This window comes from Adiantum capillus-veneris, chromosome 9 (genome assembly GCF_014529385.1).
Source record: "Adiantum capillus-veneris isolate H3 chromosome 9, ASM1452938v2, whole genome shotgun sequence".
Taxonomy (NCBI): domain Eukaryota; kingdom Viridiplantae; phylum Streptophyta; class Polypodiopsida; order Polypodiales; family Pteridaceae; genus Adiantum; species Adiantum capillus-veneris.
The window spans coordinates 114,449,389-114,477,098 of record NC_140939.1 but is presented as its reverse complement, the minus strand read 5'-3'; the positions used below and the strand labels follow the sequence as shown (position 1 = coordinate 114,477,098).

The window sequence follows — 27,710 nt, the reverse complement described above, 5'->3', positions numbered from 1 at the left end:
GGTAATTCGAGGGCCACCCAAAGGCAACCAAAGGAGCCCGCTGCAAAATGCAAAGGGCCGCCTGTTCAAGGGTTACTATGTGTGAAGGGGGAGGGGGGGGGGGGGGGGGGGGGGGGGGGGGGGGGGGGGGGGGGGGGAAGAGCATGGTATGCAGATAGCCACAGACAACGCATAGGAGAGAGGAAGAGCTAATAGCGAGCTCTATGATGCTCGGATGATGACGGCCATGAAGCGAAATTTGCACAGCTCACCATGGCGCCCCTATTTGGAACAAGCCTCGTAGACTTTGGTGCAAGTTTAAGGCGACGTGCTATGTCAACAAGGGGAGGCGCTCCCTAGCATCAATGGCACCGTCATTGTTTGGGGCATTTTTATAAAAACAAGTGACAAAATCACAAGGCCTGCTCATAGAAATATATTTGGAATACACAAGAGAAGAATAGGAAGGCGGGAATGAAATGAAGATATAGGGAATGTGTCGTGTAATTGTCATTGCATTCAAGAGAGAGTTACAAGAGTTGTATGAATAGAGGTTAAGTCCAAATTTTGGGTGGCCCAAATGAGCACCTTTATTTAAAAATTTAATAAATTTTTATTTTGTAAAGTAGGGTTATTGATGGTGGGGATGGAGGATTGGATGCACCTCTTTTGTGTGTGTGTGTGTGTGTGTCTCTCTTGGGGGGGGGTTGGCTTTCAACTTGTGTTTAAAATTAAAAAAAAGTATATACGTTGATGAGTGATCACACCAAAAGCAAAATTTTATGGCGCTCATGGAATTCGGTCTTGGGTTTCTCACCCAAATGTGGTGGAGTTGAATTGTGAATGTCTATTTGTTAAATTTTGAGTGTAGTTCTAAGTCCCATACTTAGCCAAGACTTTTCCCTTTAAAGCAAAACGAGAGTGCATAGTTTGAAAGATCTAAAATAAGAAGTGTTGGCAAGGCCTTTACTAAAGCAAGGTGAGAGATGCAATATTCAGTCAAGGGCTCTTCTTTCACAAAGTCCTGAATAGCTTTTTCACTTGGGGTAGAGCAACATAGTTTTTTTCCAACTTTAAGAACACACAGAATAACACAAATGATTGTTGGTAATTAGCTACACAACTCCATAACGACTCGGAACAAAACAAAATAAGGGAGTGTCTCCCCATCCTCTTGTTGGATTCACATGCATCAAAGAGGTTATCTTTCACCTCTGTATCACTATCTACATCATAGCAAAATTGTAGGTGTAGGATACACCTACAATTGTAGGTGTAGGATACAAGAAACTTAAAATCAAGGAGACAAGATTAAAAAAGTTAGCTAACCATTCATCATGAGATCTATTAAGGACCAAACAAAGCCAATTTCTTGGATTCAGCATGCTTAACAACAAAAAAACTCTCTAGTGTTAACTTGCAACACGAAAAAGACATTGAGGTGAGAGGAGGATGGTTGACAAACAAATATCCTAAAATATGTTGCTGCTAATGAACATCAGGTCACATGTTTCTTTCTTTCAAAAGGCCAAAATGACCTATGAGACCAATCTGTTACAAATAGTGAATTTGATATTATGTCTGGGTACAAAAGAACTAGAACAAAAATACTACTACTACTACTACTGAGTGTGTGTGTGAGAGAGAGAGAGTTGTAGTGATCATTTTTATTTAAAAAAAAAACTAATTTTGTCGGTTGGCTACTTATCAAAGAGTTAATGGCAAATCCACCATATCATAAAAGGAGTTTCAGAACATGCTTTTGGGGGATAACCTAATTTCGTAGGTTGGCTACTTATTGGAGAAAAAATGGCAAAGACACCATATCATAAAAGGATTTTTGGAAATATGCTTCTGAGAGATAATGCAAGAGCAGGGACAGATAGAGAGAGGAGAGAGTGATCGTTCAACAACAACCTAACTTCCTAGGTTGGCTACTTATCAGAGTTAACAAGACATAGAAAATTGAAAGTGAACCATGGCTGGATAAACTAAGGGTGGGAAGAAAATTGGGCCGTAGAGATGCACAGTAGAGATGTTTGGGTGTGCCGTAGAGATGCGTAGTCTATATGGCACCGCATCTAAGCCTCTCCAAATGCAACTCCAGCCTTCAAGATCTGGATCTTCCCTCCAACTTCCTCCCTGATCCTCTCCCTTCTGAGTTGTGTCGCCGTCTTACTTATCTCATTGAGATCGACCTCTATATGTTCAATAGGATTGATCAGTGCAGCAAATTGATTAATTAGATGGTGGCTTGGATGGCTCTCGCAATAGTGACCTGGGGGGAGATGAGCTTGAAGGCGTGCCTGATGTTGGCGGTGATGTTGATGTTATCGGCCACCATATACTCGTTGATGTTCTCTCGAGGAATGCCCTGCTGGAAATAGAGCGATACCTTGGGACCCTCCCAGTTGCCTAGGGCTGAGAAGGGATCCAACAGGCGCCCTTGAAGGTCCACTAACACTAGCATGAGCGACCCTGCCTTCTTGAACAGATTGGAGGACGTGGACATGTCGCCAAACGGATCCCCACTTAGCACTGGTGTCGCCGCCAATCTTAGCCTCACTATCGTCTTCGTCAAATCCAATGATGCCCTCATACCCTGCCTTGCCTCACAATTTGCACACCTCTGTGCCTGGCCCCTTGCAAACACCTCCATCTGCCCTGCAAAGTTGGGTATGCTCAGCAACGTGGTCGCATTTGCGTCCGCCTTCCCTAGTAACACCCTTTTGTTGAACGGCCCGTTGAATGCCCTCTTAATAATCTTGTCCTCCCCCAGCATCCACCTACGCAGGCAGTTCTTCGGTGGCACGTACAGCTTTAGCACGTAGGCCAGCACGTCGTTGGAGTTGACAAGCTTGTCCGCCTGTGAGAGGTGGAAGGGCGTGAGCGGGGTGGTAGGATTGGCCTTGCTCTCTATCACATCTGTATATGTGCCCTCTCTGTTGAGCTGCAACGACTTTTGCGGAATCCAGGCTTGGGGGTAGCAATACTGCCACTAGGAGGCGGTCCACATTTGCATGGTGGGAGAAGAAAATGGGGTCGAAGGTGGCAATTTCTGGGTAAGCCAGATGCCCGCCTGAGCCGCCCACGATGGAGTGCACAAAGTCGTGCACCAACTCCAGCGATGCGTAGTGCCCATACTGTTTGCCATCGCCATGCGTTTTCTCGGACTAGAAGTGGTTGGAGAAGGGCAGCCACCACTGGTTATGGTGAAAGATTGCACCCCCTCCACCAGCGTTGTGTTGGCATTGCCCATGAGAGTGACATTGAGCTTGTCATTTTGGGACTACTAGGTGGCAGTGACATGGCGTACAGTAGGATAGTGTGAGGGGTGAAGGAGATGCCCTGACCGGGCACAACAAAGTGGGGCCTGGCGGTGGGGTTGAAAACATCAGAAGTGTTGAAGGGCTTGGTGACATCGACAGGGACAACGAAGGATTTGAGGGGGTTGGAAATGGAGGTGACGGAAAAGGATTTCCAGGCATAGACAAGGGAGATTTCAGTGGATTGAGGTGAAGACTTCATGAAGGCCAAAGACGCGGGTGGTTTGGTTAGCACAGTCCCGGCCAGTAAGGAAAGTGGAGCTCGTTGGCGATGGCGAGGACGGCCTGCTGTTCCGTGGAGTCAGAGACGACAGTGGAAACGAGGACCTTGGCCAGGCGGATGATGTACTGCTCCAGGAGCATCACGTAGGGGCGATGCCAAGTGGGGAAGACAGGGGAGCCATGTTGGCAGACTGCAGTGGCCGCCCCACCATTTAGGACTCCATGCCGTCGAAAGGGGCATGAGGCAGGACATGAATGCCTGCTATCTGATAGAAAGACCACTTGTCAGACGCAGGGAGTGCTTGCACAGTGGACAGAGCCAGCAAGAACACATCCCTCCTCATGTTCAGTTGATTCAGGCTTTCTTGCACTGTCTCGTCGCCTGCAGTGCGTGTGGGTAGAAAAAGTGCAGACGTTCTCACGCACTATGGCCTTTGTCACATCCATCACCTTATCAGTAGCAGCAGTAGCTCTACTGTCTTTGTCGGCCAGCTGATACCCGTACACGATGGTGTCACAACCGGTTTGCTGGTCCCATTCCCTCCTCCCTTAAGGACTTGAGGCTCCTCAATCTCTCCCTCACGCGTGAAGCTCCTCAATCTCTCCGGCAATTCCCACTCAGGACCCATCCCTTCCTCTTCCTATTCCATCATCTCCTCATCACCATCTTCATCAACTCTAGAGAGCTTGGTTGGAACGAGATGGTTCTGGATCGACAAGAAAGGGAGAGAGCTTGGCCTCGCTGTGAGAGAGAGAGAGAGAGAGAGAGAGTCATTCTCCCTCAAGGGAAGATCTCAAAAGATGCCTCAACTTTGCCTTCTCCCAAAATTGATAAGACATTTGACATACCACATTGGATCCTTTAGCAACCCCCAAAAAGCTCAAAACTAAACCCACCATATTTTTCATTAGAGGCAGCCCAAAATCCTAATATTTCAAAACTCAAGACATGGCCATAGTTAGAGTTACACACTTTTCATTTAAAACGAGTGCCCACTATCCTATTTCAACCAATCAACATTTTTGATCTATCAAAAAATGCTTTAAAATACAACTCAATTTTTATTCTATTTTAGTAAGCAAAAGGAGAATGCATCTCTATAGCCATTGCCCTTTGGACATGCCAAAAAAGGGAAGTATAACGAGGGAGTAGGAAGGAATAAGAGGATAATGAAGTATGAGAAGGAGAAAGGCGATGAAACTTAAGAGGCAAAGCAAGAGGAACAGAGCTCAAAAGGGAAAACCTCGCGAACATGGAGCTTGAAAGGACAAAGCCCAAGGAACAGGGAGAATGGGCATGAAAGGGACCTCAACTCCAATCTCTCTCTCTCTCTCTCTCTCTCTCTCTCTCTCTCTCTCTCTCTCTCTCTAAAGAAAAGGGGATAACAAAGGGAAGATAAGCTCGGAAGGAGAAGCGAAGGGCAAAGCCGGACCTTGACTCCAATCTCTTGCTCTCGGCATTAAAGAGAGCATCAAGAATGTTGCAAAGCAAGGGTACAAGGATAAGGAGGTGAAAGGGATCGAAGGAGGAATGCAGAGGAAGGAGAAGAGCTTGCCAATACGAAGTGGGAGCTCAAAAGCTCGCTCTTTTTCTCTCGATTAAGGCCGGAATCTCTCTCTTTCTCTCGCTCAAACTCGACAAAGGGGTAGGGAGAGCTCAGCTTGAGCTCATGTGCCCTCTCTCACTTGACTTAAGAAGCAATTAAAGGCGAAAAAGCTCGAAGCCGAGATTGCTCTTACTCTATACCGCATAGGCTATGGGCAATGAAAGTCTCGGTTTCTTTCTATTTGACCTAAGCAGAGGTGCACCAGTTTTCATGTTCTAATAACAGACATTCTAAGCAGTTGAATTTTACCCTCTCGAGCGGATTTTGGGAGGATAAAGCTCTCACCAACTCAGGAATTGAACTTGGACTGCCGTTAACAGCAACTTTTGTAATCAAATTTCACTTTGGTTTAACCATTAGCAACTTAAGGCTTTCAGGGTGTTTATTTTAAGTTATCAAAGTGTCATTAGAGGAGTTTTACCAAACACCGAGCAAAATTATCCGAGAAAACGAAAAATTAGGCAAGTTTTTTTGAGCAAGACGGAGTTCAAAGAAAAAGAGAGACCATTTTCTTTACTATCGCTCACTCATCTTCCACACATGCTACACTATAAAATCTATATACATGAGGTTTGAATTCATTAACCATAAGTTTGAGGTGAATTGATATCAACCCTAGACGAGTTAAACTCTGCCACTTGCTACCATGATTGGGTCCCTTACACTTTACATAGCAGCATCCCTTGCCATCAACCTCATTCCTGCTCATCATGATTCCCCCAACATGGCGGGTGAGTGATGAGTTGCAACTCATGTTCCCCTTGGCCCTCCTCCACAATATATGAGAAAGGGGCTGCATGAGAGATCACATTGGAAATCACCACTGCCACTTAACACAATTGATTGAATGGGAACATGCAGCACTTCTATGATGAATCATGGCAGATTCTTTTGAGTAGATGCTAGTTCTATGGTCGGATGCCAGAGGAGGAACAGGGGGATCAAGCATAGGTGTAGGACACTAGTATGGTGCTGATTTTATTGTCTCAAAAACTGAGTGCAAGTGGTTGATGGTGTAAAACCAAAATTGTTACATGGAGAGCATTGGAGTCCTCTAATTGGTGTTGATCACACATTAATGTTCAATACATGAAGAGGAACTGGCATAGCGCATGATAGAGTGCACGTCGCTCTTGTACAATCTTGTTTTACTTGCCCAGATTTCTTTCTTAGCGGCTCATCATTGTTAACATGCCTATTGTAGGGTGCAAGTTGTGCTAGGGCCAATGGAAAAGGAGGGTCATACTAACATTACAGCTCCTCATGCCCTTAAGGCTTATGGATAGCATTTGGAAACCTCCGAATTAGTAGCCGCCACCATAGGTTGAGAGAGAGAGAGAGAGAGAGAGAGAGAGAGAGAGAGAGAGAGAGAGAGGGGGGGGGGGAAGAAGAAGAAGAAGAAGAAGAAAAGAAGTGCTGGGGAAGTTTCCCTTGTGGGAAAGAGGCTGCGTTTACCTTCAATGTTCACCATCCTGATTTGTTTCTGTAGGTGAGGCATACGTATAAGCTACCCGTTGGCAGCCCCTAAGCTCACCACGCCATTGCATCAACCTTCTAGGTATGCTATGCCTCAGTAATTGAAGCATGTAATCCACAACAACAAGTGGGAGAATCTCTAAAATTGAGAGAGAGAGAAAGAGAGAGAGAGAGAGAGAGAGAGAGAGAGCACTGCACACCTGCTCACCGCATTTATGGCACAACCACGACCAAAAATGTTATGTTGCTTTGGTAACAGACTGACCCTCTGCACGCTGATGCTATCTTGAAGCTCCCGTCGCAAACTCATAGCGGCCTCTATCATTGCAGTATATAGTGCATGTGACGAGAGGCCAACCAGCTCATTCCGCTACCTTACGATGCAAGTTTTTGAAAAATGGCATGCCCATATTTTCATGCAGAGCACAGAAAACATACCTTCTCCTTGTGGTCTGCGACTTTGATGATGTAGCACTCCAACTAATCATCCCCAACTACTTTGTAAAAAAAACCTTGGAAACATTCGGCGCCTGCATGGACTCATTCCGAGAGGTTTCTCATTACAAACAAAGAGAGATTCGAAACTCCCTTCTATTTTCCTCTTTGTTTGTATCTGTTCAGCCTTGCCTACCTATCACCTTCTCAATATTAATAAAAAAACCCTTCCAAAAAAATTGCACCTGCACTCGTTCCAAGAGGTTTCTCGTTACAAACAAAGAGAGACTCAAAAACTCCCTTCTATTTTTCTCTTTGATTGTAGCTACTCAGCCTTGCCTACCTGTCACCTTTTCAATATTAATCAAAAGGAAAAATTACCAAAATACCCCCAATATTTTGTCATAAATTCCTAGAATGTCCTTCAATTTTGCCAACTTCCCAAAATACCCCTGGTCTTGAGATTAAATTTCTATAAAGATAAAAAAATTGTAGCTTTTCGTAAGAAGAGTGATTGTCTATCAATACAAGATGCTAAAACTAGAATTTGAGTCTGTTAAGTAGGTTTTGGAGATGAATTGATTCATTATTTTTAAACATAATTACAAGGTAATTTGCGATAGATTACATGCTAAGCACACAAAATTGGATCTTAATTGTCAAAAAGGAAAAAAGATTAGAAAATATTGAACAATCCAACCAAAATAGATACAAGGGTATTTGGTAATTTTTGAAATTTGAGGGATATTTTGGAAATTTCCACAAATTAGAGGGCATTTTGGTAATTTTTCCTAATAAAAAACAGATGTAATTGTTGTCTTTGATCAACTTGCATTGCGGTCAAATTTCTACGTACATTGTAGATGGGAGACATGATGCACAATTGAATAGGTAAGTGCAAGTCAATCATGACCTACATGGACATATCATAGTAGTATGCACTAAGAAGATCTTGGCCACCCCAAAACACTTTCCCAGGCATCTGCCCTTGCACTAATGGTTATGGTTGGTAGTGGTTGAGGGAAGAGGACATAAACTTAGACCAACCATACTTTGTTTGTAGGTCGATGTTAGAGGTGTTCATGGGGGTGCTAGAGGTGCTCAAGCGTAGTGAGCTCTAAAACATATGCTCTTAAGAATTTCCTTTTCATAATTTATTTATATGCATTGGGCTTGGTTTTTCTTGGTTTTATGATTGCTAAAAAAAAATTGCTTGGAGCTTGGGATTCCTCTATTAGAGCTTTTGTGGTGTAGTGCATATGGTCACTATTTTTCCCATAGCAAGCAGCTCCGGTGCTGATGCGGCTGACCTCGTGAACCCTTTGCCCTGACATATTGGTGAACCTAATGCGAACTGAGCTGGGGTGGAAAAATCTTAAAGAGAAAGATGACTACACCGCAAGAGGCCGCAATGTAGCAAATGATGCAGCAATTTGTTGCTTACATGCAACAACAACAGAGTGCAAAATAGCCATTTAATTTGCATGAGTGGATTTGGAAAGCTAGCCAAGCAGTTACAAAAAAATTGCAGCAGTTTGAAGGTCAAGATGTTTCAAAATTTTGCCAAGTTTATGAGCAATCTATGGAGGATAATGGGATTGATGATCGTGAAGCAGTTGAAGGGGTTCCAGTTGATTGTTGTGCAAGAGCTTAGGGCTCGAATTAGGGAGACTCAAATTGCACAAGGAGCAAATTGCATTACAGGAGGAGTATTTCCTTGAAGATTCTCATAGCATAACTAAGCAAAGTTTTATGAAGTGGATCCACCACAAAAACAAGGACTTACACAAGACCTGCTATAGGAATTTGAAAAGAAATTTGAGCAATTATCTACGAGCATTAAAACCGGAACAGGTAGAACTATTTCTCCAAGATGCTGATCCACAACTTCAAAAGAGCTCGGTGTAGCTACTTGAAGATTCAACAAGTGAATTGGGCTTAAGATATGATTGGAAGCTGGTTCTAAAGCAGTCAATATGATTGTGAAGTGTCAGATGAGGGTGGATAAGTTGAATGTGGTTGATCCCATGGAGACAACAGATGAACAAATTAAGGAGAAGTTAGCCTCTAGAAAACAAAAATTAGATGAGCCGGTTCTTGATGAGATAATCAAAGGTATACAAGAATTAAATTTAAATTTGAAGCAATTAAGCTTGAAGGGGTAAGCTCAACGGTTTCCACTTCAGAACCTAGGAAACGTCCTCCACGACACAAGGATTGGAATGACCATTGCATGTGGTGTGATAGTAAAGACTCTGAACGCAGAGACTGTGAGGATTTTGATGAAGCTTACAATAAAAATTTGGTAAGACAAGAAGATTCATCTCAGAGCAACACGTGAGCCGCTCTGCTTGAATCTTGGAAGGGGTGGTATGAAGAAGTTAGTGGAGGAAATACAACAAAAATGTTGTTATGGTAGAAGCAACTACATATGGGTTGCAGGTATACAATAATGTAGATGATGAAGGTGCAAGAAATAAAGGTGATTTGTGGCCTTATGCTTTGAAGACTGCGGAAAAGCCGGCAAGGTGACTCATGGAAAATTATGCTAGGTTGGGAATTGCATTCGGGAAACTATAGGATGGGCTGACCCAGCGCATTCTCTTTCAGTATATGCATTTATTGCCAAGTCTCAAGCTAACAAAACCATAGTAGAAGAGAAGCGCAAAAGAGATGAAGATACTGCAGGAACATTAAAAAGAGCAACCAGATCTAACAGTAAGCAAGATGAGGGGCTTGCTCCCAAAACTTCTCCTGAAGTGGTTATGGAAGAGGCATCGAAAGATAAGAAGCAAGATAAGCCCAATGGACCTTCTTATAAGCTGAAATCTCACATTGAGTTGGCTACAGATCTAGAGAAGGTTTTTGAAGAGTGCATTCTCAATAGAAAAGTGGAGCTCACGTTGGGTGACATGTTGGGAATTTCCAAGCATGAGTTTCATGAGGATATTAGTGACATTATCAAGAGGAAACTCCAGATACCAAGTGAGCAGGAACCTGATGCAGTTAAGAGCCAAGTAATTCATCACATTGGGTCAAGTTTGGATGCTTATGAAGAGGAATTTTAAGATGAAAAGTCAAAGGCTCTGGTACTTTCAAATCCAATTATACATGAGGTAAGGCATGTTCATTTTAATGAAGATGGAGATGAGGAAATTGTGCCCATGAGTCACTTTTCTAGGACTCATTTGGTCAGAGCAACAACAGAAACCATTGTGAAGCTTGGGAACATAGAAGAGCCAGTCTTAGCACTTGTGGACCATGGGTCAGATATCAAGCTTATGGCAAAGATCTTGCATCAAAAAGGGAAATAGCCTATTGATGTGGACCACGTTTGGCAAATTCGAGCTACCAACATGCTTTCGAGTGATCTTTATGGTACATGTGTAAATGTTAAGGTCACTATTGGGGATGTTTGTGATGCATAAAGCTTTTTTATACAGGAGCATTCATCCTATCCGCTCATATTGGGACAACCCTACATTACGCCTGTGCGCATGGAAACAAAGGTGTTAGATGATGGCTCAACCTATACAAGGATCCAGAGCAGGGATAGTAGAAGGGTTGTTCAATTTTTGACTCTGTGTGTTGATCCTGTCGGAAACAAAGATAGCGTACGTGATCATCCAATGCCGAAGATACACAAAGAGTTCAAAGAACACAGGTTTTCATAGGATTTTCTTGGGGTGCCACTGGAGAGCGGGACTATGGTGGTATGGAGAAGGGAAAGTTCTTGCAAAGAGAGACTTTCTCTTTAGGGGTTTTTGGATTAACATCTGAAACAAAAATAGCCTACATGATCATCCATGGCCAAAGGTACGCAAAGAGTTCAAAGAACACATGTTTTCACACGATTTTCTCGTGGTGCCACCATAGAGCCAGATTATGGTGGCACAAAGAAGGGAAAGTTCTCGCAAAGAGAGACTTTCTCTTCGGGGTTTTTGGTATTAACATCTGAGGGTTCGGTGTCATACAGGAAGTTTAATGAGCTACCTAAATGGGAAAAACAATATATTTCAAGTATTCAAAGTGAATTGCACGGATTTGATGTGCTTGAACCAAATGATGTGATTTCAAGAATCTTTCAAGAGGTCTCTTATGTGGATACTATGTCAAAGCTAGAGGAGATCATGCAGTACAGGTCACAAAGTGGAACTGACATTGTTAAAGTGCATTCAATGGACAAGTATGAAGAACTGGATATATATGAAGCACTTACACATATAAAGGAGGATTTGGGTGAAGCAATTGAAGTCCAAGTAGAGACAAAATATAAATCTTTTGCAAAGAAGGTGAGGCTGGTGGCTACACCCTTGCCAAAAGGAAGTGATGGAGCTTCTCCGCCGCAGCCTATAGTGACAGATCCAAAGAACATTGGGCATAAGTTCACTGAAGAAACATTGAAGCAACTGAAGATTGGAGAGGAGGATTTCCTTATTGAAGAAGATATCAAACACTTTTGAGAGATGCTTGGAAATATGGTAAAGCCTTTGCTTTTGAGTGAGGTGAGATTGGATGTGTTGATCCAAATATTGTTTCTCGTATGGTTATATTTATTGTTCCTCATATGCCATGGACTTTACGTCCTATTCCAATACCCAAAGCTCACTTGCCAAAGCTCATTGATTTGTTAAATGAGAAGATAAGGATGGGCATTTTGGAACCATCATGCGCACCATACTCTAATCGCTGGTTTACGATTCCAAAGAAGAATGGTACCCTAAGGTTCATTCAGGATATGCAATCGGTCAACAATGTAACAATCTGCAACGTAGGAACATGTCCAGTAGTGGATAAGTTTGTTGAAGCCTTCACAACAGATCTATCTACTCTATGGGTGATCTTGAAATGATTAGTTTCAGCTTGCTTTGGAGAGCAAGAATCTTACTACAATGCGTACACCTCTCGATTTGGTAAGGACGTGCACGCTACCACAGGGTGCTACTAACTTTGTAGCCCATATGATGAATGGCATGAATAAGGTACTGAGATATTTTATTCCTCATGTTACTATGCCTTTCATCGATGATCTGACCAATCAAGGGATGTGAAGAAGAGATGAGGTAAAATATTAGAAGGGGTGCCGGCAGTTTGTTGCCCAATTTATTGCTAACTGTGATGCCATTTTATCTAGGCTTGAAGAAGTTAACCTCGTACTTTCAGGGTAGATATCAATTTTTGGTGCTAAAAGAGGTTTTAATTGTGGGGCATACGTGTGGCCCAGATGGAAGATGAACAAGTCCAGCTAAAGTTGAAGCTATACAAAAGATGAAAGAAACATGCTCATTGGTTACTGAGGTTTGGAGGTTTTTGGGTGCATATGTATTTTATCATATTTGGTTGCCGCAATTTGCTCATGTTGCACATGTGCTTTATCAATTGCTAAGGAAGGGTAAAAGGTTTGTATGGAGAGAAGCTCATACAATGGCACTTTGCTCATGTTGTAGAGGTGCTTTATCAATTGCTAAGGAAGAATAAAAGGTTTGTATGGACAGAAGCTCATACGATGGCCATCAAAGAATTGAAAACGATGCTTCTTGAGGCTCCTACCTTGAGAAAGGTTGACTATAAGTGTGGAAGGCCAATGGTCTTAATCGTTGATACTAGTCCGACAGGCATTGGGTGGGCTATAAATTAAGATGATGAAGATGGTCACAAGTATGCAGTCTGATTTGGAGCAGAAGTGCTTAATGCTCGTCAAAGAGGTTACCAAACAGGTTAAGAGAGAAATTTGGGGTGTTGCTACTGCCCTAAGGTCTGACAAAGAGTATTTCATGGGTGCTTCAATTGTGGAAGAGACAGATTGTTTACCATTGATAGGGATGATTGCAAATTGCACTACTCTGGACATTGCAAGGTTGCAATGGATAGCCTTTAATATGTCTCTTAATCGTGAGTTTTGTCGCATTGTAGGCAGAGATAACCCTGTAGCAGATATGTTGTCAAGGTCCAGATATGAAGATGAAGAGAAGATGCTTACCAGTAGTGATGATGTGGGCTTAAAGTTCTACACTTGATCTCATTTACATGCAAGCTGTGGTACTCATGCTCATCCTTTTGAAGTATTTTCTAAAGAGAAGTATGATGGAGAATGGCTTTTCTTGAAGGCAAGTGACACTATCCAAGAAATTGAAAAGGGCAACAAAATGCACGATGATATTTTTAGTCAAGGGCTACTGCAAATGAATGTCGGAGCAATGCCTTGGTCAATGTGTATGCCAAATAAGGTAATCAGAGGGCCACCCAAAGGAAACCAAAGGAGCCAGCCGCTCGCCAAATAGGAGCGCTCCCCAAAATGCAAAGGGTCACCCATTCAAGGGTTACTATGTGTGAAAGGGGGGGGGGGGGGGGGGGGGGGGGGGGGGGGAGAAGAGTATGGCGTGCAAACAACGGCAGGCAGTGCATGGGAGATAGGAAGAGCTCACAATGAGATTTATGATGCTTGAATGATAACGGCGATAAAGAGGAATTTGCAGAGCTCGACATGGCTCCCCTCTTTGGAACAAGCCACACAAAATTTGGTGCAAGTCCAAGGCGACGTGCCATGTCAGCAAGGGGAGTTTTTTACGTTTCCTAGCAACGATGGTGCCATTGTTGCTTGGGGTATTTTTTTTTAAAAAGGGGGAAGTATAACGAGGGATTAGGAAGGAAATAAGAGTATAACAAAGTGTGAAGGAGAAAGGTGACGAAGCTCAAGAGACGAAGTGGAAGGAACGGAGCTTGAAAGGGAAAACCTTGCGAACACAGAGCTTGAAAGTACGCAGCTCGGAAGCTGGAGAACGGTCATGAAGGGAGCTTAACTCCCATCTTTCAAGCTCTCTCTCTCTCTCTCTCTCTCTCTCTCTCTCTCTCTCTCTCTCTCTCTCTCTCTCTCTCTCTCTCTCTCTCTCTCTCTCTCTCTCTCTCTCTCTCTGTTTTTAAAAGGGGATAAGAAAGGGAAGATAAGCTCGGAAGGTGAAGCGAAGGGCAAAGTCGGACCTCAACTCCAATCTCTCGCTCCTCTCGGCATTAAAGAGAGCAATAAGAATGTCGTGAAGCAAGGATACAAGGATGAGGAGGTGAAAGGGATTGCAGAAGGAATGTAGAGGAAGGAGAAGATCTTGACAATTCGAAGTGGGAGCTTAGAAGCTCGCTCTTTTTCTCTTGATTAAGGCCGAAAGCTCTCTCTTTCTCTCACTCAAACTCAAAAAATGGGTAGGGAGAGCTCGGGTTGAACTCATGTGCTCTCTCTCACTTGACTTAAGAAGCAATTAAAGGAAAAAAAGCTCGAGGTCAAGATTGCTCTTACTTTGTACCGCATAGGCTATTGGCAATGGACATATCGGCTTCTTTCTATTTGAACTAAGCAAAGGTACACCAGTTTCCAAGTTCTAATAACAGATCTTTTAAGCAGTTAAGCTTTCAAGGTGTAACCAAGGTTGAATTTTTACCCTCTTGAGCGGATTTTGGAAGGATTAAGCTCTCACCAACTCGAGAATTTGTGGTGATATCAAAGGAGGCATAGAATTAGTAGAGTATTGCTTTCAATGATTCGCCTCACATAGGAGGGAGAGACTCCACTCTCTTCTTCTGCAAGGAGGTCTTAGGAGGATAGGAGAGGCATCTAGAAGAAGGGCAAGAAGTGCAAGGTAGCTCGTTCGACTACAGGGCACCATTATTTATAGTTGGGATAGGGTGAGGATAAAAAGGATGTGGGTAACGCGACACAGATTGGAGGGAGAGAGAGAGAGAGAGAGAGAGAGAGAGAGAGAGAGAGAGAGAGAGAGAGAGAGAGAGAGAGAGAGAGAGAGAGAGAGAGAGAGAGAGAGAGAGAGAGAGAGAGAGAGAGAGCTGTCTTGTTGTGGCACTAAACGTGGTTGAAACCCTCTAGGCTCACACAATGCGTCAACAATCCAATACTCATGGCAACACACACTTATTGGAAAGATGTCAAATTGAGGATTTTCCACCATGTATCATAGGACTCGCTTTGTCAATATATTAGATGTTACTGATGCAACTATGCTAAAAGCTTTTCATAGTTGCATATAAGATAAATAGTTGGTGCGCATGTGACCATACATGAGGCACATTTATTTGAAAAAGTAACTAATAACTATGCATAGAGTGACCATTGTCTTCCTCTCTTTATGTACCTCTCTCTCTCTCTCTCTCTCTCTCTCTCTCTCTCTCTCTCTCTCTATATATATATATATATATATATATATATATATATATATATATATATATATATATATATATATATATATATATATATATGTATGTACGTGTCTCCTGGTTGCTTTTTTTTTTGGTGAACATTGGTTTGCACCATGTTTTGCTTTGAAATTTAGCCTTCAATTTGCAATTTACAACACATGGCACCTCCACTCACATTGCCATTATATGATAACATAGATGAACCACATTTAATCCAGTTTTCATTTCTCAGTTCCGTCACCACATCTGCTCAAGAGCCCATAAAGAAAATTTCCCTGAAAATACCAGCTTGGCTTTTCACATGGAGCGATCTCTGAAATCCCTCTCAAACCTCATGCTCATATTAATAAATAGTGCTACTCATCCACTCCATACTGAAAATTATCAAATAAGACTTTGCACACACGTACATAGTGTGCAAAAGCCTCAAAAGTGGTGTGTCTAAGAGCTAGAGTGGGGAAGAATTGAGCACAACAAGAGAGAGTAGAAAACTCAAATGATGTGGCAAGCTCAAATTGCACATGAAAGCAAATTTCAAATTCATGCCTCAAAGGGGCACATAAACACCTCTAGATCCAAAATGGTCTCCCCTCACTCATCCACATTATTTTGGAGATTATGCATTGGAGCATTGTTTGGTAAGATCATTTAAAGGGCTTTTTCAACATATGTGTTAGTAAGAACAGTGAGCTTCATGTCTATTTTCAATGCTCTTGTAAATTTTCTCACTCACCATATTGAATTTTGATTTTGCCTTGCATGTAAGATTTGTAGCAGTGCCATTGTCTATCTTGTATACCTCAACATTTTTTGTCATGTACCATTAAGAATAACCATGTATAAGAACTAATCTTGATTTTTTCACAGGATGTATTGCATTCCTTTCATAGCTTCTTCAAGTGTTCATCAACATGGGAGTTTTATTAATTGAATAAGTTGCAGCAATGTGCAAAATGATGGTAGTTTTGGCTTTCTTTTGTGACTACAAATTATTTATGTGGGTGACACAACATGTCAAGGAGACATAGGGCTTCTCATACACATCACTAGAAAGGAAAAATCATGGATATCAAACAAACTCAAGATGGCAAGCGTTTAGCACAAGTACAACATGTGTATATAGCTTCTCCTTTGAAGCTTCACACATCCTTAACCTAGGTTTTTTTTGCAAATTGTACATGTTCTACTTTTACTAAATGTTTTGAATTATCTCGTTTATGCTTTTACCTCTTAGGTTGCTTCAAATGTGTGCATGATTTGGTGTGTTTTTCTGTCATATATTTTTCCATCTAACTTTGTAGAGTGGGAGCCATTGGAAACTTTTGCATGTAGCTTTGAAGTTATGCATGCGGAGCATGCAAGTTTGTATATGCAAAGTGTTTACCTTGAGAGCTTTCCTCCCATGAGATATTCTTATATACCCATGTTTATGTCACACTGAGTGCTCTATTGTTGGCAAAAATTTGTTATGCAGATACCATATTGCAAAGCAAGGCTTGTTGATGAAATTTCCACATAGAAGATGGAAACAAACGATGGGAGTATGGGAAGCGCTCAATTTTGATATTTCTTTTGGAGAGATTGTGGACCTTCAAATATGTCCCCGTAATGATATGATGATCGATATTTTTGTAAATGATGACTCACATCTTAGCCATCTTTGCGAGTACCTTAATCTTAGATATAAACTTCTTGAATAGTATCTCTTTCGTGTCAATAGCAAAGTTGTACGGTTTAGAAAAGAGGGGTTTTACTTGTAATCAGGACATCTTATTCCCACGATGTATCATTGTACAAGCTCAGCCATTGAGCCTTATCTTAATGGAAATTATGCTTTACATCCCATCTTTGTGCATAAGTATTGGTTGTAAAGTTTAAGTTCTATAAGTTTTAATTCAATTAAAGTGATTCTTTTGGTAGTTTATTAATTTTTTGAGTTGTGAATGTGTCAAATTTAAAAGTAATCAAGTCTTAGAAAATGGCATCTAAGAGTTGTAATATTTTGCAAGTGCAAAAGGTTTAGTTTTCTATTCATTTTTTTATAATTGAAAATCAATTTAAAATTCAAATTTAAGTACTAAAATATTTTTTTAATGGTACATGGAGACACATGCCTAAATATGCAATTGTTTTTAGGGATACTTTTGTTAATTGATTTTCTTGTTAGGAAATAGGATGTAGCTAAGTAAATGTTAGAGTAGTTTACTTAATGGAGAGAGATAATTTTCACACACACGAGAGAGAGAGAGAGAGAGAGAGAGAGAGAGAGAGAGAGAGAGAGAGAGAGAGAGAGAAAGAGAGAGAGATATTCATGGTTCACCCAATGTGCCCTACATCACGGAAAAGCAACCACTCAATGGCTTTGGTACTTCAAACTAGAAATAGGTTACAAAGGGATTATACCCTTAATGACGCTCCCACCTTCCTTCACTCTCACCGCCTCACATACACATTGTTTCATCAACTTCACAATGCAATTTTGTGTGTAGAAGTGCCTTCCTTTTATAGGCCAAAAGGGTTGCCCTCTCTCATGAGAGACAATCGTGTGTAGCCGTCCTAGTGTAGACAAGTCCGAGTTGAATTCTCATGCGCCCATGTGTGGCCGTCCTTGAGAAGACAAGTCCACCTAGAAATTGGACACCGGCCAAAGACTTCCAGCCATCGATCATTGACTACCGGCAATTGGTCAACCGATCGTCCGACCATAATATTCCAACAAAAAGGGAATATTCTGACGGGTGAATTTTTTGTTTTCCGACGTGTGATTTTTCTTATGCTTGATGATGGCTTCTCCTCATAATGGGGGCCTTACAAATGTACATTTTTTAATCTAAAAGTTACAAGGGGTAAATCAGGCTCCATACTCAACAATCTCCCACTTAGAGACTGATCTCCACACCAAGCTTGTGACTGCTTTTTATCCTGGCTTCTTATCCTTGAATGCCAATTGAAGATGAGCAAAAGCTCAACCTCTCCGTGTTGATCATCTTCATAAACATGTTTGTAGGATTCTCACTTGTGTGCAACTTTCGTGCTTTAGTTTCCCTCTTCCAAAAGAGTCCGTACGACGTGATATCTCACCTCAATGTACCATGTCCTTGAGTGAAAGGTTGAATTCTTCGCAAGATGAATGGCGCTTTGACTGTCATTGTATAAGACACAATTGTCTTGCTTGTATCCAAGCTCCTCCAAGAACCTGTGAAGCCACATAATTTCTTTGCTTGCCTCCGTCATTGCTACATACTCTCCTACCGTGGTAGAAAGTGAGACCATTTTCTGCAGCTTTGAAGCCCAACTTACTGTTGTGTCTCCAACAATGAAGACATAGCCAGTAATTCTCCTTCGAGTATCTTTGTCACCTTCCATATATGCATCATCATATCCTTGCAAGATAATTTCAGTGTTTCCAAAATACAAAGCTTTTGTTGTTGTCCCTTTTAGATACCTAAGTATCCACTTCACAGCTTGCAAGTGCTCTTTACTTGGATTGTCCATGAATCTACTCACAACTCCCACTGCATGTGCAATGTCTGGCTTTGTCTAAACCATAGCAGACATTAGAGAACCTACTGCTGTAGCATATGGAACGTTAGACAAATAGGCTATCTCTTCTTGTGTCTTTGGACACATATCCTTGGTTAGTTAAAGTGACTATCCAAAGGTGTAGAAACCGATTTTGCATCTTGCATTGCAAACCTTTCTAGTACCTTCTTGATGTAATCTCCTTGAGATAGCTTTACTGTCTTCTTCTTCCTCTCCATTGATATCTTCATACCGAGTATCCGCTTTGCAGCATCTAAATCTTTTATCGAAAAAGATTTAGACATCTCCTCTTTTAGGTCTTTGATAGCATGCATGTTAGCACTTGAAATCAGCATGTCATCAACCTACAACATTAGGATGATGAACTCCCAAATTCTTTGTGTAGACGCAGTGACCTAAGTTGCATCTTCTGAATCCGTGATCCAATATCCATCGTGAAAACTTCAAGTACCACTATCTTGATGCTTGTTTTAGACCATACAAGCTCTTCTTTCATCTGCAAACCATTTTCTTCTTACCCTTTACTTCATATCCCTTTGGTTGAAGCATGTAGATTTCCTCCTCTAAGTCAACATGAGGGAATGCCATATTTACACCCATTTGCTCAAGATTTGATTCATGAGCAGCCACAAGGTTTAGGATAAGCCTAATTGAATTCATTTTTACAACATGAGAAAATAGCTCGTTGAAATCAATATCTTTCTTTTGAGAAAACCCGTTAACCACAAGCATGGACTTGTACCTTTTCTTCCCACCTTCTTCTTCCTTCAGCTTGTACACCTATTTGTTCTGCAACGCCCGCTTACCTTTAGACAACCCAACCAACTCCCATGTTTGGTTGCAATGTACTGAGTCCATCTCCATTTGCATGCTATTCATCCCTTCTTCTTTGGATTCGTGTTGCATATCTTTTTTGTATGATTTCGGCACTCCAGAATTTGAGGCCTGTTACCATATACATGTGGTAGTGATATGTGTGAACACACTAGGACCGACGGGGCATTTTTTCCCTCTTTAGGAGGTTTTTTCCCCCGAGCATTGTATATACGCCCATCACTCTAGGGCTATCTATCTTTCCATTGCACACTAAGTAACATACTCTCTACTCTGTGCCTTGAGCTTCCTTCGTCTTCTCCAAGCTGTGTGCGTTTCTCTACAACCCTAATCCAACAATTGGTATCAGAGCAGGTTGCGTCCTGCCGGGCTTAGTCGCCAGCTGCTCTAGTACACGATTGCCCACTTTCTCCGATTTCAATGAGCTGTGGCGAGCGTTCGCAGGTCGATTTCTGATTCGGGCTCATTTCGGCCTCCGTTTCCACTACAGGTAGTACTGCGCATGCTATTCGTCATTTTGTGCAAATTTCTGCCAGTGCTGTTTTTTGCATAACAGGTGCCTTACAGTCTTCTACGGTTTGTGCTATATAGCACGTGTTGTTCCCGCTCCGTTTCTCCTATTTTCGGGTAGTTTTCACATCAGGTGCATCATTTACCATGGCTGACAACAACAACACAGATGTGTTCAAGATAATTGTTGTTGAGGACAGGTTGGACGGGGACAATTACCCTATGTGGGCTTATATGATGCAACACGTTCTTGTGTCAAAGGGCGTCTGGAATATTGTGCAGAGCATTGATGTACGTTCTGGTTCTGAGGATGTAGGTGAGGTTGAGGATGTTGCAGGTCTTGCTGCAAGGATTGCAGCTGTTAGAGTTGTTTTGCCTACGATGGAACAAGCTTGTTGGGATGTAAAGGATGCGCAGGCTCATGCATTGATTGTGTTGTCTGTGAAGTGCACCATTGTTCCTCATATCCATTCAACAAAATCTAAAAAACAGGCTTGGGATATTCTAGCAGGTCTTTATGCAAGCCGTAATGAGGCTAAAATTGCTTTGCTGCGTAAAGAGTTGGAGTCGAAGATTATGCATGAGGAAGATTATATGGACACTTTCCTTGCTAGTGTCAAGGATATCAATGAGCAACTTATTTCTGCAGCAGGTGAAGTTATTTCAGACAGCTCCCTTGTGCAGACTATTCTTGATGCCTTACCAGATTCTTACCAGACTTTTGCTAGTACTTGGAGACTTATGACCCAAGGAAATCCAAAAGTTGTCAAGTTTGATACATTATGCACATTATTGTTGCAACACTCACTTTCCAGAAAAAACATGACTAGACATTGTGCAATTGAACAGGCTTTTATTGCTTCTCAAAGAAAGGGTAGTAACAGCAATACAACCACTTCTTATGGTTCTGCTGCGAGTGGCAATTATGGTTTCTTGGGATGTAGTGTTTGTGGAAGATTCTCTTCAGTCCTTGCTGTCATGTACTAGAGACAGTAATGTAAGCTCACAGGACATGTATGACACTTTGTTGCCTCTTTTCAGTGGTGGAAATACGAATGTAAGTTCCAATGAGGCAAATGTACAGCCTATGGGGGTTTCTGAAAATGTTTTAGATCAGCCTATTACTGATGCAGATGTACATGATGTACTTGATGAGGAAAGGGCTGAAAATGAGCAGGCTAGAGGTATGCCAAGATGGTTGGTGCACACTTTGCGTGACAGTAAATTGTATGCACCTTTGTCTAGTCGTACTCGTTCAGGCTCTCACCATGCATCTTATGCATCAGACACATGGACTTTATGTGATTTGCCTCCTGGCAAAAAGGCCATTGGTACAAAGTGGGTTTACAAGCTGAAACGCAAGCCGAATGGTGAGATCGATCGTCATAAGGCTCGACTTGTTGCAAAGGGTTATACACAGCAAAAAGGCATAGATTATGAAAAGACGAAGGAAGCTCAAGGCACACAGTAGAAAGTATGTTACTTAGTGTGCAATGGAAAGATAGATAGCCCTAGAGTGATGGGCCCTGAGGACATGATCAGTCCACAAAGGGGAGTGAGCCCAAAGCTTTGCGGAAAGCTTCAAGCTTCTCACGAGACAATGCCTTTGTGAAAAGATCTGCAAGGTTGTCCTGTGTTGGCACATAAGCCAAGTTGATCTCTCCCGCTGAGAGCCTCTCCCTGACATAGTGGTAATGCACCTCAATGTGCTTTGTGCGAGCATGAAAAACTGGGTTCCTCGCAACTACCAATGCGCTCTGACTGTCAGTGTATATAGCGTTGGCAGTGTCCTGTCCAACACCCAAATCAGCCATAAGGCGTCTGAGCCATCCACACTCAACCGTAGCTATGAAGACTGCCCTGTACTCAGCCTCACAACTCGAAGTGGCCACAATAGGTTGCTTCTTGCTCAACCATGATATACATGAACTGCCAAGAATGAACAAAAACCACTTATGGACACTCGCGTGTCAAAACAACCAGCTCAATCTGAATCCGAAAAAGCATGTAAGTCTAGCGGCAATGATCCCCCCTTAGGATAAAACAAGCCAAGATGTAAAGTGCCACTAAGGTAGCGGAAAATCCTCTTGACAACCTTCCAATTCTTAGACCCTGAGCTATGCATAAATCTGTTGACCTGTGAGACTGCAAACTAAATATTTGGCCTCGTGTTGCATACATAAATGAGGCAGCAAACAACAGTTTGGTAAAGAGTGACATTAGTAGAATCGCCAGCATCATGTAGACTCAACTTCAAACTTGTTTCCATGGGAGTGGCAATAGGTTTGCAATCCTCAAGTCCAAACTTAAATAGCAATATTTCTATGTAACTTTTCTGACACGAGGCAATACCACCATCACACTGCTTAAACTATATACCCAAGTAATGATGCAACAACCCCAAATCTTTCATCTTGAAAGTAGCATTCAAATCAGCCTTAAAATGCAGCAATATGTCTCTCATTTGGTCCAGTGATTAGCAAATCATCGACATAAAGAACCACAATGAGAAGTACATCATCCTCACGTTTTACATACAATGTGATTTCTGTTGGACTGTTACGAAAGCCTCATTCACCAAATGAGTGTCAACTTTCTCATACCAAGCACGAGGAGATTGCTTCAACCCATACAAAGCCTTCTTACATCTGCACACTTTGTCCTCTTGTCCTTTTATGACAAAACCGCGAGGCTGCGTTACATAAACTTCCTCAAATATGTCACCATTCAAGAAAGCAGTAACAATGTCTGATTGATGTACATCCCAACAAAAATGAGCTGCCAATGCACATAGAAAACGCACAGTAGTCATATGACAAGTGGGAGCAAAAGTCTCCTGTGTGCGTTTCTCTGTAACCCTAATTCCAACAAGACCATGAGATGGTTGAAGTAAGGAACAAACCTTTCGGGAGGTCTACTTGCTCGTGTAGATCTTTGGGGCATAGGTTGAGTCTCCTCATTTGGTTGACATTGTTGCACATTGTCATCGCTTGCACTCCTTGAGTCTTCACCGTCCTCAAGCTCCACGTACTCATCACCTATATCTTTTGTTTGTTTTCTTTCTAAGTAAACTGTGTACATATTTTATTCCTTGAAAAGTACATCCATACTTCCAAAAAATTTACCATCTTCAAAATTTTATAGGCGATACCCAAAGTCAACTTCTCCATAGCCAATGAAGAAACACTTTTTGGACTTTGCATCTAGCTTTGACCTTAGTCTTCTATCTATGTGCATAAAAGCTTCGCACCCAAACACTTCAAGAAATGCCAAATTCACCGGTTTACCTATCCATGACTCTTCTGGAACCCCCCCCATCCAATTTCGTTGAGGGTGACCGGTTGATTAAGTACACAGACGTACCTACTGCTTCCGTCCAAAGCTCAAGTGGTAGGCCTGCATGTAGCCACATGCTTCATGCTCGCTCCATGATTGTTTTATTCATCCTTTTCAAAATGCCATTTTGTTGAGGTGTCCTTGAGGTTTTCCTTTATCTCCGAATGCCATTGCTAGCACAAAAGCTTTCAAAAGCTTGGCTGCATTATTCACCTCCATTGTCGGATCTAAGGTATTTAAGCTTGGTATTTGGTTCATTCTTCACAAAGGCTTTCCACCTTTGAAATATGCATCGCATTTATTTTTCATTACATAAACCCATGTTTTCCTAGTCATCGTCTATGAATGTTACCTAGTACAATGAGTTACCAAGGGATGGTATAGTTGCAGGACCCCAAACATCAGAATGGAGCAATTCAAGCTTTTTATTTTTTCTTTTATTTCTTGATTTTTGCAATTTTATCCTCTTTTGTTTACCGTAAACACAATCTTCATAGAACTCTAAGTCCACTTCTTTCAAACCTAATAGAAGCTTCTTTGATTGAAGGATTTGCATTCTTTTGGCACTCATATGCCCAAGCCGGAAGTGCAACACCGCACTGTCAACTTCTGTAGTTGTTGCACAACTTGAATATTGTGTGCTGACAGTAAACAAGTAAAGTGTACCAACCTTTTCTCATTTGTCAATCACCAAAGATTTCTTTGAGATCTTCCATCGTTTGTTTTTAAATGCAATGTTGTGACCTTCATCGTCCAATTGTCATGTAGAGATCAAATTTTTACGAAGAGAAGGAACATGCCTAACATCTTTAAGCTTCCATTCATTTCCATTATCAGTTTTGACACTGACTGTACCTTTGCCAACAATTTCACAAGCTTGATCATCTTCGAAGTATACATACCCAAAATTACCTTTGGTGTAAGCTTGAAAATGCTGCTTGTACAGTGTTGTATGGAACAAAGGCCCAGATCCGGGTCTACTATCCAAAAATCAGACACATTGTCTAATGAGAGAATCAATGTGTCTTGCTCTACTTTACCTGCCACATTGGCCTCCAATGTTGGCTTGTTGTCTTGAGACTCTGACTCCTTCTTCTTGCCCTTCTTGCTGCAATTCCAACATTCAAGAATTGACTTTATGCGTGACTTGCTTTGCCTTGAGCGATCACGACCCGTTTGATTTTTGGACCTCTTCGATCTTCCCCTCGTTTTCACTGACAGTGGAGCACTTGATGATTCACATGTGCTTCTCCTTCGCATTTCCTCGCTTAGGAGAACACTCACAACATCATCAAACTTAAGAGTCTTTGTGTCACAGACAGAGTTACGTACAACCATCACAAGGTCATCCCAACTATCTAGTAGAGACGATAGTATAAGGAGGGTTTGCATTTCGTCGTCCAAAATGACCTTCATCAATCGAAGTTGACTTACGTTGGTGTTAAAGTCATTTAGGTGTTCTGCAACTGAACCATTCTCTTGCAATTTTTAGATTGAACAAGTGCTTTATGAAAAATACCTTATTGGATGCCAATGGTTTCTTGTAGAGGTCATGAAGTGACTTCATCAAGTCCTCGGTGATCTTCATCTCCGAAACATTGAAGGCCACCGTTGTGACGCCAAGCTTAGCTGGATTGTTTCTAATGTCTTTTGGTCAAGGATAATCCATGCTTCACCTGCTATTGTTGCGGGCTTCTTTGCAAGATAGCCTAGTGAAAAATAAAGGTCCTTCTGGTAGAGATAGTCTTCAATCTGCATCTTCCAGTGTTGATAGTTTTTGCCGTTGAACTTCTCGATCTTGAGCTTACCTTTCTTGGCCATTACTCCCACTCAATTCAAGAAAACCTTTCCTTGAGATACTTTTGCTACTACAAGCAAATATTTCTTTGATACCAATTGTTAGGAAATATCACGTGGCTAAGTAGATATTAGAGTGGTTTACTTAATGGAGAGAGATAATTTTCACACACACGATAGAGAGAGAGAGAGAGAGAGAGAGAGAGAGAGAGAGAGAGAGCACACAATATACGTGGTTCACCCAATGTGGGCTACGTCCATGAGAAAACATCCACTCAATGGCTAGAAGTAGGCTACAAAGGGATTGCACCGTTAATGGAGCTCCCTACTTGCTTCACTCTCACCACCTCATATACACCTACTTTCATCAACTTCACAATGCAATTTTTGTGTATAGAAGAGGCCTCCTTTTATAGGCCAAAAGAGATGCCCTCTCTCATGAGAGACAGTCGTGTGTAGCCGCCCTTATGTAGACAAGTTTGAGTTGAATCCTCCCATGCACCCATGTGTGGCCGTCCTTGAGAAGACAAGTCTGCCTAGAAATCGGCCACCGGCCATTGACTACCAGCAACCAGCCAAGCGATCATCCTACCATAATATTCCGACGAAAACGAAATATTTCGACGAGTGAATTTTTTGTTTTCTGGCATGTGATTCTTCTTACGCACGATGGCTTCTCCTCATAATGGGGGCCTTACAAATGTGTGTTTTTGAAACTAAAAGTTACAAGGGGTAAATCAGGCTCCATAATTAACATTTCTAAGTACTACATGGAGGCAGACATCTCTAATTATGCAATTGTTTTAAGGGATTACACCATATGTTTGTCGATTGATTTTCTAAAGCATATGTATAAATATGACAAGAAAGTTTTATATTGCCTGTTGAGATTTATCACAGCGCTTGCAATGATAGTAGAAGGTAGAGGATCAGGATGAGCTTATCAAATTGGGCATGGGGTGTAGAGGTACCCAATATATTTATTTGGACATGGTCCTAGATTTTTTGGTGCCTGAGGACATGGAGAGGGGTAAAAACAAAGGAAAAGCAAGCAAGAAGCCCTTGTATTCCTTGTTAAATAGAGAGTATGAAGAGGCCTCAATGAAACTTGTGCTCCTACCAGATTTTGGCCCTATAGATGACATGGATTGAGTATTAGATGGAGATGAGGTGAATTCCATCTACTCACTTTGGATGCAAATGGTGATATAGGGTCATCAATTTCTTTTCCTCAATGACATTTCAAACATTGTTGGACTTTGAGAGTATAGAAAAATTCTATATTATTTCACGCTCGAGCCTTTCGATTGGAGATTTGAGAATTATTGAATTTGTGCTCTTTTAATATCTTTCTATATCATGCAAAGCCACTATGCTGACTCTCCATTTCTTGTTCTTCGCATTCATTAGTGGTGGGAGAGGAGATGATTGTCATTTCCATGCAATAACATCATTCTAATACTTTCTTCTTCACTCTTCTCGAGCTATCCCTTCCTCTATGGTTTGAATCATATTCTTCTTCCTCTTTTAAACTTTCTTTGGCTAGTTCACTGAGGGTGTGGTCTTGTATACCCTCTCTGCCAGAAGTCTACTTATCTGGGAAAATGGGGTCAATTGAAAAAAGGTATACGTGTTGTTGCACCATGATCAAGTTGCATGCTACATTTTTGAGGCCATAAAGAGGATTTTTCCATGCGAAGCCATGTTTCCGAAGCAAATTATGATCTGATCGGGTTGCAATCACGCCAACGGACCACACCGGGGGTGTTTTGAGACCTGACAAGCCCGGACAAACGGAATATTCTAATGAAGCAAAGCTCAAGATCGGGGATTCTTTCGATGAGCGATTTTTCTTATGCACGATGGCTTCTCGTCATTACGAGGGTTTGATAAATGTGTTTTTTTAGAATAAGAATTACAAGGGTAAATTAAGCTCTCCATAACACATTTCCATACCCATCTTTAAAGGGACAAATTGTCAAATTGTTGGATTTTTTAGTAAATCTTTAATGTAGGTCATATATTTCTTAGGTTGACCCAATTTTCTTTAAGAAATTCATTTATAGGTATGTACTCATTTAAGCTTAGCAATAAAATGTAACTTACTGCATAAACTTCTTTTGCTAGAAAAAATTCTTCTTCAGGGTCCTTTGAAATCAAATAGAGTCTCATCATTTTTTTCACGCATTAACCTTTGGTCAAAGCTTGATGAAGTGTTAAGTATTTTCGTAAACTGCCAAATAAAAAGGCCCTATGTAGCCCATTCTCTTCCTAATGGTATACAATAAAAGCCCCTTAAAGTGGTGGAGAGCGTCAAGTACCTTGGCCTTGAGGTTACGGCAAAACGATTGCAGTACATGATGCTTCAAAGTCGAGAAGAGAGCCTCCTATGCATTTGAGAACATGCACGATGCAGAAATTTTTTGTTCTCAAGAAATACCTCTTT

At 41.6% G+C, this 27,710-nt stretch overlaps 1 pseudogene; it reads right to left on the bottom strand.

Annotated features, from left to right (window-relative positions):
• Positions 1-1,435: 1,435 nt before the first annotated feature.
• On the bottom strand, positions 1,436-3,886 carry LOC147451019 (tyrosinase-like; annotated as a pseudogene).
• Between the last annotated feature and the right edge of the window lie 23,824 nt (positions 3,887-27,710).